The 17,021-nt window shown below is 42.7% G+C and overlaps 1 long non-coding RNA gene across 1 annotated transcript; it reads left to right on the top strand.

Annotated features, from left to right (window-relative positions):
* The first annotated feature begins 4,399 nt into the window (after nucleotides 1-4,399).
* Nucleotides 4,400-8,632, top strand: LOC121233222. The gene is made up of 3 exons (XR_005932145.1): nucleotides 4,400-4,584; nucleotides 4,699-5,046; nucleotides 8,544-8,632. It is a non-coding gene; the product is annotated as an uncharacterized LOC121233222 (long non-coding RNA).
* Nucleotides 8,633-17,021: the final 8,389 nt, after the last annotated feature.

Raw genomic sequence — 17,021 nt, forward strand, 5'->3', positions numbered from 1 at the left:
CCGGCGCCGCGGGGCCGGTCCGATGTCAGCGCTTAACGGAGAAGGTACCGGTAGGTGGCACCCGAGAACGGGCGGTTTCGTCCCGGGGTTTTGCGGGAGGCGGGCGGCGTTTTGTTGTCCTGCAAATGGCGTCCGTCGCGCCGCCTTTGCCTCAGTTTCCCCCGGCTCCCGAGGCGGGCACTGTCGGCGGCGGTTCGAGGTCAATTCCCGCGCTCCGTGGGAAACCAGGCACTTAGGTTTTTAAACCCGGTGCCCAAAACACTGAGGAAACTGAACTGTAGAAATCTAGCTGTGGGCAGTGTGGCATAGGAGGTGTACGGGAGCGGCTGTGGGACTGGGGGAAGGCCCCAGGGCCGGTTTGCTGTACGAGGGAGCGGAGCAGAGCAGTTCTGCCTGGGCAGCGAAGCTGACCCCAAGGCTCAGTCGTTGGTAAAATGTGTTGTTTAAGTTTTGCAACAGAGGCCCTATTTCCCCCTCTTGGCTGGGAGAGGGACGACTCATACTGTACAGGCTGGCTGGAGTTTATTTAGAGACAGAACAGCCCTGTTAGTCCTGTAGTCATGGACAAGAGTAGCTGTGCTCCCTCAAAGTTTGGCCTATATGGGGATAAGCCAGCAAATTCATACAAAAGTGCCACCATGCTCAAGAGCAGTTGCATCTTAAAACTACACCAACCCACCCTATTAGTAACTAGCCCAACCTAGTTATTACTACAAACAACAGCAGTCTGGCTTTTCTTTCTAACCCCAGCCTTGCCATCTTCTTCCCTGGTGCCAGCTTTGACCTTAATGTTATAGTAGAGTTGATTCCGGGAGTTAAACCAGCAGAAACCCATCCACTGCTCACTTTTTGTTTTCCTGAGTTTGTTTTCTGCCAGTCTGGTGCCTTAAATCAGTTCACTGCATGGTCAGCTGAGCATCAGCGCCAGCACAGGGCATTAGCATGAGCAAGGGGCTGTGGGCTGAAGAGAGGGTAGGACCTCCCGGGCTGTGGACAGTAATACATACGTTCATTAGCTTAGCTGTAAAGTGAAGCCACACAGTAAATACAGGGAGTTTTGAGTGGGCAGTGACTTTCAAGTCACAAGGCGTATGTTTGGAAATGAGAACAAGCCTTTATTTTGTGTCACAGAGACGAGAAAAAGGAGGTTAGGGATCTCACTTAAGCATTATTTATTTTATTGATTAGTGGCTTTTGTGGGTTTATCCTGAGCCTTTCTTCTCCCCTTCCCTCGTCTCTAAAGTTCTCTTTGTCTTGAAACTCTGGACCTTGTTTTAAACCCTTGCTATGCCTTGAGCAGGATTTATTGTTTGTCAGGGCACCCAAAGGAGGTCATTTAGCTTTGGGTGGAGGCTGAAACTGCTGTTGTTTAAGTTTTCGGAGGGAACCCCTAGATAAATGAATCCAGCTCTTTCAGCTGCTGCCAATTCCTGGCAGAAGGGTTACATAAACATACTCTAAACCTCAAGGGTATTATAAATAAATCTTATAAAATATTAACTTTTGTTAATCTCTGAATGAACCAAAATGGTGCTAAACTGATTTAAACCCTTAGTAAGAAAAGAATAAACCAGGTGTCGTATAAAAAACAATAATCCTGACCTCTTTCTCCATGTGCTGACATTTGTTTCTTATTGTTCTGTACCTTTACTGTTCTCATTAAATTACTTTTTTTTCTTTAAACAAATATTTCACGTCTTGTATAGTTATTGAAAAGCTTCTTCAAGTCTGTATAGATTCTAGTAAGTTAGCCTTTTGTGCTGCCAGCGCAGTGGGTGTAATGATTTGGCTTAGTGTTTTAGTGAGTTTTTAAGACTGTATATGAAAATTTGAGCTTAGTAAGGGACATCTACAAACTTTTTTTAATGATCTCATTGTGTTAGAGAGCACGTTTCATCACCTTTTTCAAGATTTCTCTCAGAAGCTGAAAGATGATTGCCTGTCTCTCTGATGCATACTTCTTACTGAAGTATTTTGTCCCAGTGACTCCCCAGATAAAACTCTGAAATGCTTAGGCAACAATGCTAGTGACAGCAATGGCTGGTTAAGGTAGAGATAATTCAGTTATTGCTCTAACCTGGAATTTCTGGAAAAAAAAACAAGTTTTGTGCTGAGAAATATCAATCAGTTATAGCCAACCCTTGTTAAAAGAACATCCAGATATTATTTGTCAAGATATAAATGAGAAAAAGAGACCCTCAGCAGTCCCATGATGGCCAAACAGAGCCTGAAGTTTAGGAAGTCTACATATATTCACGTGCTTGTACCCCAAAAATTCTTCATGCAGAGGAGAATGGGGGAGAGAGACCTGCCTCAGAACATCCAATGACCGGAGGCTGAGGCATTCACTGGGATATGGGAGACTGGCACTGAGATCCCTCATCTGTAGCAATGAGAGCAGAAATATGAACAGTGATCTGACAGGTCTGTTCTCTACGTTCACATGGGCAAGGATGTATTCTCGCTTTCTCTCATTTTCCTCTTCTGAATAATCCTGGATTCATTCTGTTATCAGAGTTAAGGAAAAATCTCTCTGTGTTTCCTGTCCAGTTCTATGTGACAGTGAACAGGCGTATGCAGTTATTTTTACCTGGACTACTAAAAACATTCAACCAAAAATCTTTGTTTAAAGGAGTACACTAAGAAAACATGTCTAACTGGAGCCATTTCAGTCCTGGCCACAGAGTAATACATTAATGCATGTAGTAACAAGCACTGGACCACTTTAAAACACAGTTTTCCCGTTTTCCATGGTTTAAACATCTAAGTCTTTAATTACAAAGTAGATGGAAAGTTCCAAAAGGATCTTGCAGTAAAGGGTTTTCATCTTTGTTGCTGCTGCATTTGTTTATTTTTTGTAGGTTTGTCTGTAGGTAAATTGCTGGTAAACTTTCATTTATTTACCATTGTGCTCTCTCACTCCCCAGTTTCAAGCACAAATAGAGGTTGTAAAAGGTACTATGCAGTGGGAAACAAAGGTCTCAGTGATTTGTGAAGGATGAGGACCACTGCATGCTTCCTTGGCTGCGGGCTGCACGACTGAGCTGCAGTGACTGTCCTTCAGAATGAAAGGAAACAGCAATTTTTCCTTATCCACCAGCACCTTTGCCAACCGTGGGCATACTCCACTGCACTCAGTAGGAATTGCTGCTCATCTGATATTCTCAAGCCTCCTGTGGTTTTACCTGAGATTCAGTTTTACTCCCATGAAACGGATGGATCTGTCAACGCACTTTACATACACCATCAAATGAAGGCCAGATATTACCAACTTTCAATTACTCCTGATTCAGACTGCAGACTTGTAAGTGAAACAGTGGGTATTCAGGTCATGCAACCATGATACCTTTTGATACCTCTCTTTTGTTAGGATAGTCTCTTATCTCTTTTTAGCCAGTGGATTAAAATAGGACTTTTACAGAGACTAATTCAGAATAAGGGCATAGCTTCAGCATTCAGATCATGCTAATTAACCTTAGTCTCTCTACTGGTTGTAGGTTACTGACCTTCTCTGACCAGGAACCTCTCCACAGCTGTGCCACATTCTTTGAACACACAAACACATAGAAGCAGAATTTGGGCCCAGGTTTTCAAGGGCTTAGCGCATCCTAACTGCTCAGCTTCCACTTTGACATCGAAATAAGACCTTCAGAATTAAGAAGACTTTCTGATTAACGAGTTAGAAAATCCCTTTGAAAATCCTGCTCTCTGTGGGGACAGTGCACTCTCTTCAGAATTTTGTCTCTAGTTTTTCAAGAGCCATCCTAAAACCTCCATACTGTCATGAGAAGAGATGACTTACCTGGCTGCCCTTGCGCAGAAGCACAGGCCCACGCAAACAGTTTGGTTCCATGCTGTTGCCTGGGGTGACAGCATACAGTATCAGATGCAAATACAGTGAGTATTTGAATGGAATTCACAAAGTGTATGCTTTTAAGATAAAGTAGAGCCAAGTCCTTCTGCTGCTACTTTGGATGCAAATGTATTTGTAATGAACTCTTGTTTTTGTATGTATCCCTTATCTTGCACCTGTTGTCATCTTTGTTGTAAAAAGCTTAGGGGTGAGCTTGCCAAATGATCCGCCCCATCTGTGTTACCTGGATAAACAGTCTTAGCAAGAAACATGCAAACTGAAAAGCCGCAAGTTCTTGACGGACAGGTACCAGCGCTTTTTCTCTGGCTAGCAAGGACAAGGTCTTTGTGTTCTTTCAACAAGTTGCCAACCTTTTCTTGTTTGAAATTTTTGTGAAGTTGTTGGGAGGGAGATGAGAGAGAGAGGAAGCTGGGGGTGTGCAAACTCGGTTTTGGCATGCAGGTGAAGTCAACTGCAAATATAATAAGGATTTCAATGGAATCCACCAAGTAAATGTTTTTTTACCAGAGTCAAAATAGAGCTAAATGTTGTGTCTTCCGTGTTGGGGGCAGGTGTATTTGTTGTGAACCCTGCTCCTTTTTATATCTTTTTGTTTGGAACCCTGCAAGCCAGAGTAGCGCTCAGAAGACAGGAAGGTGAATAATGGGAAACTGCATCACTAGGACTTGTCCCTGACAAGTCTGGAAAGAAGTGACAGCAGATATAGCAAGGTGAGAGAGCCCTCAGGCATTTCAGCAAAGAGGCAACAGTAGCGAACAACTTGTTCCAGAACCTTATCATGTTCTACTGAGATCTCTAAATTTTCCTATGTTTTCTTTTTTTAGGAACTTACAGGAGGGAGCTTTATTGAGTAATTAAAGCACAAGGCTGGCAGCTTGGCTTCTGAAGTCCTGTCATTCACTTCCTGTGGCAACACATGTACTGTCTGCGATGGTTACATCCGAGAGCGGCTGTAACTTCACAGTCCCTGGGCGAAATAATTTTAACTGACTTACATCCTTAGTGTTCACATCTGAAGGCCTTTTGGGTGCACAGGACACATCACTACTGCATATTAGCGGGGACACAGGGTGGTATGAGACCTGTCCCACCGTGGAAACATCCACAGGCCTGTTTCCAGCTTTGCTACCTGAGACAGAGGGGATGAGACCAGCAGCACTCACTGTTGCTGGGTATGGACCACTCCCTCTTCTGCCATTCATCCTCTGCCTTGCGCTCCCTGTGCAGGCATGCTGATGCTTGCTGCTTTTGTGTGTTAAAGAGAGGTAAAGGGTAGAACTTGGCATCGTGAGTGCCCTGTCCTAGACCTTGAGCTGTAAGGGAGTTTGCCCAATGCCGTTTCACCAAAACAAGGGGCAGAAGTAGGACCCACATTCCTTTTGCTGCCTGTCACATGGGGTCTATATCACCAAGAACTAGGAAGGGTACGGCACCCTGATCTGCCCTAGCCTTGTCAGTCAATGAGGATAATTCATAAACTGGTTACCCTGGCAGAGTCCAAGGTGACAGCATCTTTTGGCACTTGGGTACATTCCACCAGACACAAGCCAGGAACTTCTGCTGTCTTCTGCTGTTTAAAAAACTGGTGGCACGAGGGGATCCCTCTTCATTATGGTCAATTCAGCCTGACCCCTGACCTGTCCAGGAACTTTAACCAGGCTCCAAACTCTTGCAGGGTTGAGTGTGCTGCCAGGCAGCTGAGCAAAAAATATTACAGATTTTCTGGCAGTGCTACAGCATCCCAGGCACCCTTGCTGCCTCCAAGGCCCTTTTAACAGCTTGTAAAAGGGCTCAGAGAAAACTTTCTGTGCAGAACAGGCACTCCTGGGGTGTTGCAGGCCAGGCAGTGTGCCAGTCGCTGGGGATGAGACAATGCTTTGGGAAGCTCACCTGTTACCAACAGCTGGCAGCAACGTGTCCAAAAGTTATAGAGCTGCAAGGACACAGACACGGATTGATGCCACCTTGACTTTTGCTCTCTGCCTCCCAGCAGCAGCCTCCTTCCCTGCTCATGGTATGAAACCAGCCTCTTCTCCTCTCTCCTTCCTTCATCCCAGCCCCTCATGGCAGGTGCCAGGCAGTCCCAGTGAGGGCAGGCTGTGCAGTCAGCTGCTTAGCAGGAGAATGCCCCAAACCCTGCAAGCTTCTTTTTGAAAAAAGTTTCTTTTTGAAACCCATTGTGCAAGGGTGCAAGGCTGCCAACCCAACTGAAATATCTTTAAATGATTTGATGATTTTATACAGTACAGACTATAAGGAATGATTGTAGGGACAGGACTGCAGAATACAGTGTAGAAACACCCATGTAGGCTCCTGAGACACTGCAGCACTTGTTCTATTTATGCTCATTTTTAAATGATGGTTGAGAGGATACAGGGTTTTCTGGCGTTGGTCCCTGAGGTAAGGGATGCTGATGTGCAAGAGATGCTATGACAGCTGGCTCTACCAAGATAATGGCACCTACAGCCATGTGCAGAAACAGGATCTTGGGTGCCTAGTTATTTTTCCTGACAAAATCTTGGGCACTCACAGCTCCTCAGATCAGCAAGCAGGGCCTGAATGTCCAGTCAAACTGCTTTCTTCCTAGTCTTTACTTTAGGCAACAATGTCCCCTTCTTAGAGTCAGCCCGATTCCTCAGAGGTCACACAGAGTGCTTCCACCCTGTCACACTGCTCTGCTCCATCTCACATTGGGATCCTACTCTTTCAACTGTCCACATGAGCATTCGTGTTTGCATGTTCTCCCCTTATGTGACAAAAGGAAGCCCGAGCACGGGGTAGAGAACAGCTCTAGTTGGCTCTGCTTTGAGCAGAGGGGGTGGACTAGATGATCTAGAGGCACCTTCCAGCCTCTGAACAGAATCCACTGATTCTGTCATTCTGTGACTGTGAAAAATGTAAATGATAGTACCAGTCATCACTGGATCGACAGAAAGCACTTGAGGATCCTTGGGGAGAGTACATACAATGTAGTAGAAACCGAAAGTACTGAAGAAGCCTGCAGAGGAAACAAGGAAGCTGACCTTTTGGTTGTGAACACCCAAGTAACTGAAGTAACTTATGAAGTGCTTCAGGGAAGTGGTCAGATAGTAAAATATCCATGTAGCCAGGGAATAATGCCAAATTTCTTTTCAAGGGTTTGGGGTTTTTTTTCTTTCCATCCCCTGGCCCTGAGCATGTGAGGAATCTGCAAAGCAGAGCCATCACAGGTAGGGAAACTTCACATTGTTCAGTAGTTAGCATCCTTGCTGGTTTACAGATGGTGTTGCTACTTCTCAAAGAGAATCTCTCCCAACTCTGCCTGGCCAAAGCGATTTGCCATATCCAGGGGGCCTAGGACAGGGGACGCACTTGGGCAGGAACTGGGATGATCTTCTGCAGAGAACTTCGGGGCACAAACGTACATGGGATTTGTAATACTGAAATCTGCAGTGGTAGGTAGAAACATTCTCCCCCAAAAGTGCCCCTTATCAGCCAACCATAATAACTAGCTAAGTACAGCAGTTGCTGGAAAAATGAAATGCCTAGCTACTGCCCTGCTTTTCACTTCCCCCCATTTTTCTGGTGATATGGGATCTCAAAGTATTTCTAAAACACCTTTTAAAAACCAACTGTTTTCAAATCCACAAACAGTCCAGAGTTCAGCTCTGAGCATTATAAATGGTCGTGCTAATTAAATGCAGCTAAAATAGTGAAAAGAGTTGCAGGGCAGACGAGATCAATGACAAAACACCGTTAGAGAGCACAGAAGGGGAAAAAGTACTGTTGTAGAAAGGTGATTTATGGCAATTCTCTGGTTGCTGAAACAGAAGAATTATTGAGAACGTTAAGGAGAAAGGAGCTTTAGGTTGGAAGACTGACGACTAAAAACCATGGGGAAGTAATCCTTTCTGCATCAGTATGGCAAAGCTTCAGTTCTGGGAGGCAGGTCAATGTAGGTCAACACTTGCACTGGAAATGCTAAGCTAGGGAACTTCTTTGACAAAGGGAAGCTAGTGCATTTTGGTGTTGTGATTTCATGTACTGAGCATTCAGCTCCACAGTCTTATTCCTAACCAAAAACCTGAGCGCTAGGCAGCCTGATGCAAAGATAAAATAAGTTACTCTGAGTACAGTGATTCTTATTTTAGCCTAGAGTTAGCAAGTTATTAAATGTGTCTGGCATTGGGATTTGGCATCTGTGAGTGTAGGGGGTCCTTTTCTCACCTTTTGTCCTATATAGGCCATTATCATCTTTTAACATAAAAACATTTCAAGATCAATCTCATACACATACACAGCTGTGAGTTACTCACACACAACTGTGAGTTACTTTGTGGCCCGCCCAGTGGCTGCACTAAAAATAAAGCAAGGAGAAACTTTTATTCAAAGTGCTGCTTTTACACTTTCCTATAATCTGAAAACATTGTGTGAAAAGACCGTCACTCCGTGTTCTACACAATAAGTAATATTCCAGCCTGATCTGTAATTCCATTGCAACACAGGATGAGAATCTGGGAAGAGTAAGCATGTTGATTTTTGAAACTTTTAAATTTCTTTTGGATGAATGGAATTATATATTTGAACAATCATACTGTTATGTTTGGACAGTTATATTATTTCATGACCATCACAGGATGTAATTAGACATAGTTGTCTCACTTTAAAGATACCGTTTTCTTTGTTTCAGGAGGTTTCAGCCAACAATTATTGCAATTGGATGGCATTTCAATAGCCGGCCTCTAGCAAACTCCTATGATGAGTCACAGCATCGGCAAAACATGGCAAGTGTGGTGGTGTAATGTCATGTAACAGCAAGTCAGTGTCTTCTGCTAATATTTTAATGACAACCCTCTCAAGTAGACCAAGTTTTCAGAAAGTGTTTGTTATTCACACATAATGATCTGGGTTGCAAACACACCCTTGGAGGATAGAACTAATAAAATAAGCAGCTAGTTAGTACAAACTTCATTTAATTTTATTGTGTGGAAAGAAGCATAGCTTTCTCGCATGAGAAAGGCACTGCTGTTGTCTGGAAAGTTTCCATATGGCCCTGCAGCTTTCAAATTGCTCCAGTCAACAGTGTCAATCAGAAGTTTGCTGCACTTTCACTGTTGTTGACTTGTACGTCTATAAGTATTTCACAGATTGGCTTTATTTGAAAAGCAGCGTATAGCTGTAAATTATTAGTCATTAATCTGGCATCATTTAGCTGCAAAGTATTAATCGTTAATCTGGCATCATTACGTGCTGGGTTTGCATTCTAATTTCCTTTGTCTTGATTGTAAAATAATGTTATTGCAAACAAAATGCAAGCTCACTTTTTGTTTCCTCTGTTCCAGAAGTGCATTTCAGAAGCCACCGTTGTGCTCCTTTCCATCAGAGAAGCAAGCAAACCTGCCCAGCTCAGCGAGCTACTGCACTGCTTCCTGCTCGCCATGACTAATGCAATTACACCAGAAGGAATTTTAAAATAATTTCGTTAGTATTTGGAGCATGAGGTTCATCTTCAGCCAGACCTCAGACCGTGCTTTCCACAGCGTTTGGATCACTGAAATACTCTTATATAAGCCTAATTGACACAATTAGAAGAATGACTCCTTACAGATGTGTGTTGCTGTAGCAACCTGAGGGGAAGGCAGCCTAAGTGCCCTCCATCTGTAGCAAAATAATATTAATCATAATAGGTAGAAGCACTTTATCCTTTTTATAACGCACTTGCTCAGGAGCCAAGTGCCTTAGCATGTTGCAACAAGGATCACCATAATGGAGTTGAAATTATTTGAAGGCGAGCTAAAATTCTCTCAGTAATAACCGAAATTACATGGAGACAGAAACATAACCAAACGTTGCCCAAATCTCCCAGGATATAGGCAGGAGGATTAGCTGTGCAAGGCTTTGATTCTGCCACCATAGGAACACTTAGGGAAGAAAAACACCAAAGGCATCCAAGGAAGCAGGAGGAGGCCCAAATTGCTGAGCTTGTCTCAGGTTTATCCTACAAAAGGGCCCAGTCGTCCATTGAGAGCACTGTGGGCAGACTTCAAATCCACCTGCCGCCTCCTTTGTGTCAGAGGGACTCCAAGTCTCTCTGTGTTGTCGGCAGTGGATGTGGATATGTATGCAAGTGTCAATGGGTGCCAGCAGCGTGGTGAAATGGTAACAGGTCTCCTGCTTCCTCTGTGGCACACCAGAGCGGGAACAGCTGCTCTGCAGAGTGAATCCAAATGGGTTTGTTTCTGACTCCGTCTTGCCTGTCCTGGTAAACTTGCACATTTCATCCAAACAGCATGGTCTCTTTGAATTGTCAAAGGGGCCATGCGAATTACCTGAGACTCATGACTTAGGACTTGTTTTCGTGAAATCTTTTGATTTGAAGCCAATGATAAGTATTTTGACTGGTATGACTGTCGCTTCAAAGTTACTATTTTAACCAACACCATTTTAAACTTTGTCTTGATGTCTTTGCAACTTGAACAGTCACATTATGTCGCTATGGAGTACAAGAAAAACCTGAAACCAGTGCTGACTGGAACTGAGTAATAGGATTTCCATCTCCAAGATGAAGAAGCATGAATAAACAAGCAAGTCTGAAAAAAAACAAAACACTCATCTTTTGGATGATCATGGAAAATACAGATGAAAAGGGATCTCAAGAAGTCATCTATATCATCCCACTCTCTACAGATGGATGAATTTTATCTCTGTCATTCCTGACTAAGTTTTATCTGATATCTCTTCTTAAAAAGATTTACAATCCCCAGGCAATCTAGCTTAATGCATCACTAGCCTTATTTTGAGAAAGTTTTTCCTAATGTCTAACCAAAGTCTATTTCTGCTGCAATGGAATGTCTTATTAATCTGCAATATCTTTATTTTTGAAGACTGCTCTCATATTTCTGTCAGGTTTCTCTTTACTAGAGCCAGCACCCCTTATTTCTCCAATCTTCCCATGTTAAGTAGTGTTTTTCTAGAGCTCTGATCATAGACATTGCTCTCCTCTGTAGCCTGATGAGTGTTATATCTCTCCCAAGTATGGTGCCCCAAGCCAGGCTCACTGAGCTCCAGCTGAGCTTTGCCAATCCTGAGAAAAGTGGAAGAGTTACTTCACATATTTTATAGCCTCTATTTATACTTATATCTCTCAGTATGTAGTTTGCTTTTTTTGAAAGAGTATGCAACCTCCAGAATATTTCTGCAGGGCTGCTCCCTACTCGTTTGCTCCTCAGTCTGGGTTTTTGCAGTGGATTGTTCTTGACCAGACATAAAATCTTGGATTTCCTATTCTTAAATAGCATCTTATTTTTCTTCACTAACAATCCCAGCTATGTAGTTAAGTAATGTGACATTGCTCAGTCGAATATTGAGCTTACATTTCTTCCAATTTACTTTCAGTTTTTTTAAGCTTTATCATGCTGTTTTGTGCCTGGGATCTATAAACCTTCAGCTTTGCTCTAATTATAGTTCCAGAGCCCAGGTACAGTATGTTCATGTGCAGCCTGCACGTGGCCCCTGCACTTATCCTATTCCAGGTACAGTGGTATGATTATAGCTGTTTGACCTGTTGCATCATTGGAAGCTCAGCTTGTGCTGATAATAGTGCAGTTATGTTTACTGTCCTTGCAGCGCTGGCAATTACATCTCATTACACCACCTTAATTATTCAGGCACTGACATTTGAGTGATAATATGTCTAAAATTCAGGCACAGAGAAAAAGAGTTCTTTCAACTGCAGTGTCTTTTATTTAGCTCTTCTCTTGAACTGCCTGTTTTCTCACAACGCATTCCTCACTCTGTCACAACCAGTCATGATGTTTTTCCAAAAACCCTGGAAGACATTCTAAGGCCCTGCTTCTGCCAGGAATTTTTTTATAAAAAACTTTTCTAATACTTGAGCACTTTCACCACAGCAGGATGAAAGATGTATCTTTAAAATACATCAGGTAGCATGTTTTGAAGCACTGGCACAGGTGAGGCAAATGGCTTTTAGCACATCAGCTGTTGGGATTGAGCCCTGGGGGATACCAAGTGCTTGGAGACTGAGGGCATCACTGTCAAGTTGTCACATTCTGTCACACTGCCACTCATAGCCAAGAAAGTGCCATTTTGGTTTAAGAACCGAAGCATACTAACTTACTTTCTTTAGGTTTTGGACCTTACACCAGCTGAACCATCAGCTGGAAGAATACCCCAGATGCAGCTCTGCTTCACCTTATCCAAGAACCTTTCCAAAAACCTACGGCTATTTGAAAAGTTCTTAGACAGCCTATAGTAAAAAGGGTTAAGTGCAAACAACTCTCTTGCATCATCCCAGTGGAGTGCCTGACTACCTGACCACATCCTACGTATGAGGAACTTAGGCAGAGTTATGTAGTCTGCCAAAAGCCACGCAACAGGTTAACAACTGAATCTGGAACTACAGGTATCTTGCTGTAATGGCTGGACAAGACAATCTTGCTGGCAAGTTTTACTGAAATCTTTACTGTCATCTGGGGAGTTATAGTGTTATGCAGGGAAGCTGTACCTTGCTGTGAACACTAACTTTTCCAGACTGGAAGGGCATGTGGCAGGATCTGTCTCTTGCCTGGAGGCTTCATTAGCACAAATCTTGCAGAGACTGAGACCTCATTAATTTGTTATTGCGCAGAGCCAGTTTTAAAATGCTATCTGAAAAGAGCTCTTCAGATGACTGTAATACCAGATTCTGAGTTGCAGTGATTCACTATGCAATGATGGCGCTTGCACCTGGCTTCTATGAAATGCTTAGCTCAACAGACAAGACCTCCCACGCTATTTATTCATTCAGCAGAGCTCAGCTGGCACAGCATGCTGGCGTTCATCGTGTCTGACCTAAGCAAGAAAGGGAACCTGTCAATAAGTGCTTGGGATCCCAAGTCAATTCCTCCATGGGTAAACTACATATACCTACATATATACTGCAATATACTGTATAAATCATTCATGAAATACACAAAGACACACATATACATTGGTATATATACCATGCTAAAATTAGGCTTGAACATGCGAGCTGAGGACGTTGTGAAGTATTGATTGTCTTTGTTACCAACGCAGTGCCTGAGACCTGGGAGCCGGAAAGGTCACGTCTTTTTTATCCACCGTGACCACCTCAGGCTCCATTGTAATAGTCGTTATTTGATCTTCTCTCAGAAGTACTTGGCCTTTTTTTTAATCTATTGGGGCTTGTCTGAGCGATGTTGAGAAATGTTGGGCTCAGTATTTGCAAGAAACATCCATGGCTGAAAAGAATAACAATGCAAAATCATGGTGTGTGGCTTTGTACCCTGCAAAGACTAAGAGATCTTTCAAAAATAATGGTAATTTGCAATTGGATGGAGCCTTACAGTTGAAATCCAAGCACATGATGTGATTCATATTACTTGGTGCTAAACTGATGTTGCTAATTCTTTTGTAACTCGTCACAACAGAACAAAGATAGTGCTCACTATTTTAGGAAGCATATGAATCAGTGGGAGAGCAGAAAGGAAACAAATGGATTGCTGGTGAGACTAAAAATGCCTCAGAGATGTGAACAGTGTGTGTCTGCTGACTCTGCGGTTGTGCAGGAAAATTCAAGGAAGGGTTTTAAGCATGGCTAGCCACACAACAAAACATGCTTTGGGCTGACAATTTAAGGAGGAAGCTCTCTTGCACACTGTCTGTCATTCCCACGTGATTTAAAACACAGAGATGTTACAGACAGAGAAACCTACTTATCCTCTCACTGGACATTAACTGAAAATCATTGTGAAGATAAATCCAGCTTAGAAAAATAAATCATGGCACCAAGGTAGGTTCCTCCTAAACTCAATCTGTAGTAGTTGATCAAGCAGACTTGCCTATATGTTGACTGTGGGTTGCCCATCATCCTAACATCACCACTGAAATAAAGAACAAAAAAAATGAAGGGTTAATAACCATGGTAATAACCCATCAAACATCAACATAGGAATTTCATAAATGTAACAAATGCATGTTCAATGCCATAGTCAAGAATTCACAGGTCATTTCTCCTTTGGATGATAGGAACACTTTACTTGACTCTCTTAGGTGGGAGGTGTGCTTCTGGAAAGCCTCTCTAATCCCAGGGCAAAGAAAAAAACAGTAGAAGAGCATGATTCCTGGTTGTACCCAGAGGTACAATAGGGTCTTTTATTACCGAGTTCTGAAGGAGAGGACAGGTTCAGGCAAGAGCAGTGAAAATATGCTGGACTTTTTCTAGTACAAGAGACAAATATGAAAGAGGACAGACAATCCCAATGGAAAATGTTTGATGAATGCCTCTGGGCTCAGGAGGAAAATCATTCACACAATGACCCAAGAAGAGGCATCTGCCTTTGGCTCTCTGCTGGCTGGCACTGCAGTACGGCACTACCTGCTGAGAAGCCCAACACACTCCAGCCCAAGATAACGATCCAAATGCTGTCACTGAAGGTGCTCTAGAGAAAAGCAGAGTTATTCAGACCATGGAAATCTCTACTGACTTCTGAGAGGATTTTTATTTTGACGGAACGGAGGAAAAGAGCTCAGTGTGTGGCGAAGGCTTACCGTTATTTTTTTAATCTGGCTATGATTTACAATGGCTTCCTGCCAATGGCAATTTGAAGACAGAATTATACCTGGGTTTGCTCTCAAACAATATGAAAAGCAGGAATTGCATTTTGACAGTTTCTAAGGAAAAAAAGTTTTTTCTAACCAAGGACTCTTTTCTGAAAAGGACAACAGGTTTAATGTTTTAAGATAATAGTTCTTCCACAGAAAACCAAATCCCCCAACTTTTTCAGCCTGGTTTGGAGGATCATATCCAGTATTTTCTGCCTCCTTGGATCTCTCTCTGCCAAATCATGAGGCTCCTAGTCATGTCAAAATTGGATTCTTGAATTTTCTGAGTTCATGCTCTAGAAATACAGAAACAGGTCTCTAACACCTGTTTTGCATAAAAGTCTGGAAAGGCCTGCTCTTACTCAAAATTTTAACTTGCTGTTTGGGAAAATAACATTAGAAACTTGTGACTTACAGCAGGAACAATCAATCTGGTATCTTTAAGCCAATGTTGCAGAAACCTTTGCACTAAGTAAAGTCAGAGGAAGAAGAGCAAAAAGGAAGTGCCCGTCTTCATTGAGACTGATGTTTAAATCTAGAAGTCCACTTTCAAAAAAGGGATTGACATTTGTGCAAGGACACAAATGTCAGACTGTGCTTTTTTAAGCTCAGATCTGTTCAGACTGCTCGTGCTTTAAACAACAGGTTTGAAGTGTCTGTACCTAAATTTGGACAGAAAAGCTTGGACTCTTTTGAACAGCAGCCGTATCTTTTCCATAGGGAAAAATAAAAAAAGTTATTTAATTGTGGTTAATCATATACTTGAGATATTTTTTAAATTGTAAACTCCTGCTATTTCTGCATATTGCATTCAGCAGGACAGACCCAAGACCTATCTGACAGCAGTGATCTTGCAGAATCATGCAGAATCTCTTCCCATACAGCACAGGACTTTCTGCCACAGCCAGATGGAAGCCATGGGGCAGGGGGCATTAGACTTGATCTTCATCATGATTAGGTTCGGGGTATCAGTATTTAACTGAACATTAAACTGAAACTGGTTTTGGTAGCTGTGCTGCGCTGACCCTAGACTAATGACCCACCTATCAGCAAAGGTGAATGGTGTGGAGGCTCCTGTACAGATATGCCAGGTCCATGCTGCATGGGAACGATGGATTTGTTCATGCAAGTCACTCAGAGTGATATAAAGTGGTTTGTTACACATTGTTTGGAAAGAATTTTTATTTCTCTTTGTCTGGAGAAGGAAACTTCTCCAAAGTTTAGAGAGTGTTTATTTTTTTAGTCTGTGTAAGCTCTATTTGGCGTCGTTCTCCCTCCTGCTACTCAGTCTTTCTAACACAGAGATAGATCTGCATTCTCACCTCCCATTTAAACAGGCACGTCTGCGGAGTAGGGCCTCTCCAAGAGGCATGACACATGGCAATGCTTTGTTATAAGCTCAATGCACTCATTGTAACTCCCAGGTCTTGTGGTAGGAAGGTCAGTGTTTCTGTACTCCATGGCTAGACATATATTGTGCCTGCTAAATACTGCTGTAGTATTTCATCGCAGTGGGAACCCAGACAATAGGTCATGCCTTGCATTAATGTGTAGGATCTTGAAAAATCAATACAGTTCAAATAACAGGGGACTGCTGCCCAGTCATTTACTCTTCCTATGACAGACAGAGCACTCTGGACGCACAGGGAAATTTTTGCAGGCACAGCAATGGCTGTGCCATTAAGCTGCCACTGAGCACGCAGAAATTACAACGGACTCTCTGCTAACTCCTATCAATAATTCAGAATCATGCAAGGGCACGTATTACTGGAAACATGAATGGTTCCCTTGCTCCAGAGATCTCTTCAGATTTTTTTTTTTCTGTAATGCAAATTAAAAAGTCAAATTCCTGAAGGGAAGGCAAGTCTCTGAGTCAACTTTTGTGTCCAGCAAGCCCCAGACCAATGTGACCGTATTTCTTTTTCTGTCTGAGGGCCTGATCTAACAACCATTAGAATCAATAGAAAGGCTAATTGATTTGAAAGACTTTGGATAAAGCATCTAAGGCCACAACCTGCACCATTGCAATCACCAGAAAATTTGTCATTGACCTCAGCGAGTGCAGGATGAAATACCCGGGCTTTTGGTCAGCAGGTATTTAAGTCCACACATGTAATTTATTTCGTTTGAAACCATTCATATGCCTAAGTACTTGTCAGATCTGGAACAAAAGCATGCTGGTTGCCAGGCTGAGAAGAGGGGTGGGTAGCTTTCAGGTCTGCCCCTCTCCTGCCAAGAGCAATGCAATTTGGAGGAAAGAATAAGCAAGTCCATTGTTTCCACCATTTTGTGACGATAGGGAATAAAGAAATAAGATAAGTGAAATGAAGAGGAAAGAAATTGAGAGCAACACTACAGAAAGAGGAGAACTTCTATCCCTTTAATTACTTCTCAGGGGACTTTAAAAAATATAAACTCTGGTCTTTTAACTTCATTAGGAGTCTGTCTCAAATACCACCCAATCCTTCCTAGGGCTTGCCTACACTGGAAAAATATATTATGTTAATGTATTAACACGTAATGCTTAATGTAACAGTCAATATAA

Source organism: Aquila chrysaetos, chromosome 4 (assembly GCF_900496995.4).
Source record: "Aquila chrysaetos chrysaetos chromosome 4, bAquChr1.4, whole genome shotgun sequence".
Classification (NCBI taxonomy): domain Eukaryota; kingdom Metazoa; phylum Chordata; class Aves; order Accipitriformes; family Accipitridae; genus Aquila; species Aquila chrysaetos.